The sequence below is a fragment of the Myotis brandtii genome, unplaced genomic scaffold (assembly GCF_000412655.1).
Source record: "Myotis brandtii unplaced genomic scaffold, ASM41265v1 scaffold97, whole genome shotgun sequence".
NCBI lineage: Eukaryota > Metazoa > Chordata > Mammalia > Chiroptera > Vespertilionidae > Myotis > Myotis brandtii.
In genome coordinates, this window is record NW_005372020.1 from 751,465 (window position 1) to 753,567 (window position 2,103).

Here is a 2,103-nt window from a genome sequence, read left to right on the forward strand (position 1 = left end):
CCCCCCCCCCCCCCCAGGAGCAAGAACTTTCCAACACAGCGCCAGCGGCTGACTGTGAATCAGGGCGGCTCACTCCGGGAGCGCTCGGCCGGCCGAGGCTGCTTTCAGCTGCTTTCGGTTTCCGTGAGAGTCTCACTCTGACTCAGCGCCTCCCTGGCCCCGGTGACCCGGCTTCTGAGCACCCGTGAGCCGAGCTCGGTTCCTGCAAAAGGCGTCCACGGGCTGCCTCAGGCCTCAGTTTTCCCATCCGGGCAGTGGGGGCAGCGACGGGGGGGGCTGCACGTGTCCAGGGTGTGTGTGGAGGGATCTGGTGCAGACACAGGGTGGGGTGGTGGCTGGGAGCGGGGGTGAGCCTCACGGGGGGGGCCCCATGCCCTGTCCTCAGGGGGTCTGGGTGGAGGGCTGTGTGCGTCTGGACACTTCTGTTCTGTTTTGTTGTTGGTGATAATCCTCACCCCGGGATATTTTCTTCCATCGATTTCCAGAGAGAGTGGAAGGGACGGGGAGAGAGAGAAACATCGATGGGAGAGAGACACATCGATTGGCTGCCTCCTGCACGTGCCCCACCCGGGCTGGTGATGATGGAGCCCGCAACCGAGATACATGCCCTTGAGCAGAATCGAACCCGGGACCCTTCAGTCCGCGGGCCAACGCTCTATGCACTGAGCCGCACCACCCGGGCTGAGGGCACTTCTGTTCTTCACACCGGGCCTGGGGTGTGGAGTTCGGCCACCGACGCCGGAGTCTCCCAGCGGGTGCTGCTGCAGAGGCCGGCGGGGGCCTGGAGTCGGGGTCTCCCAGTTGCGGGGGTTACGGACTGACACCTGAGGGCTAGGGAGGGGGAGCCCCGGTAGTGAGCTTGAACTCAGCGCCTGCTGTGGGCCAGGCGGTATGTGTCCCACAACGTAGCTCCTGGCATCACCCCCATTTTACAGATGGGGAAACCGAGGCTCGGAGATGCAAAGCTTTGCAAAACGGCAGAGCTGGGATGTGAGCCCGAGGCGGCCGGGTGTCAGCCACCCCGGTGATGACCTCCGAGGTCACAGACTCGGGGAGTTAGGGGACAGGTGTGGGCCCCCCTGCCGGACGGCAGGCGAGGTCCTGGGCTGCTGGGACGCAGTGTCCCCGTGTGTCCGTGGGCACCGCGGGCAGGATGGGCTGGGCCCTCCTGGTGCACAGTCGCGGATGCTGTTCCCTGGAGGGTCGGGCCTGTGAGTGGGGAGCATGCAGAAGGCCTGTGGGGGGCAGAGACAGGAAAGGGGGTGCCAGAGGCTGCATGGAAGCCCCGCCCCCCGTCAGGACCAGGTCAACAGGAACCCCCTCCCGCCTGGGCTACCAGACCGGCTGGACTGTCCCCCTGGGCCCTGGGACAAAGCTTCACTATCTCTTGACCCTGACAATTAATTGCTTCTGGCGATCGATGGTCCCACAGCGCCCTCGCTCTCCCGGGCCGCGCCCTGGCGTCCCTATGGCCGGACAGACACTTCGAGGCGCTGGCCTGGGCTCCTACCTGCAGAACCTGAATTAATCAGGAGCCTGGGATGGGGCTGCTGAGGGTCGTCCGGAGGCTTCTGGAAGTTTCTACCGCCCCCTCCCCCGTGCCCTGTTCCCAGGGAGCCCGCTCCCCCGTCTCCCCGCTGGGGCTCCAGGGCGGGGTGTCTGGTGCAGCGGGTGCCTGGATGCCCGTCCCGCTGTGGGAACCCCGAGGAGCTCCGGCCTCTCTGCCTCACCGTCCCCATCTGCAAAATGGGGAGAGGCCGGAGCGGCGTGCGGAGGGCGGTGAGAATTCCACCCATTCCCGAGCCGAGGGGCTGAGCATTGTGCCCGGCACCGTGAGACCCCCGGGAGGGCGGTGCACAGACAGGTGGACGGACAGATGGCCTCTCGTTGCGGCCGCCGGCGCAGGCCCGGGACGGTCGATACCAGCTCCTTCCTGGCGTCTCACTGCTGCTGTCGGCTGCCTCTCTGCAGACGGCCCACCCCACCCCTGTGATGAGGAGGAGATGGGGGGGCCACATTGGGGGTGTGAGGGGTGGAGGATGGGCAGCCGAGGGCAGCTGCCTGGTCCCCATCTCCCCGCCCCTCCCTGGCTGGGCGGTGGCC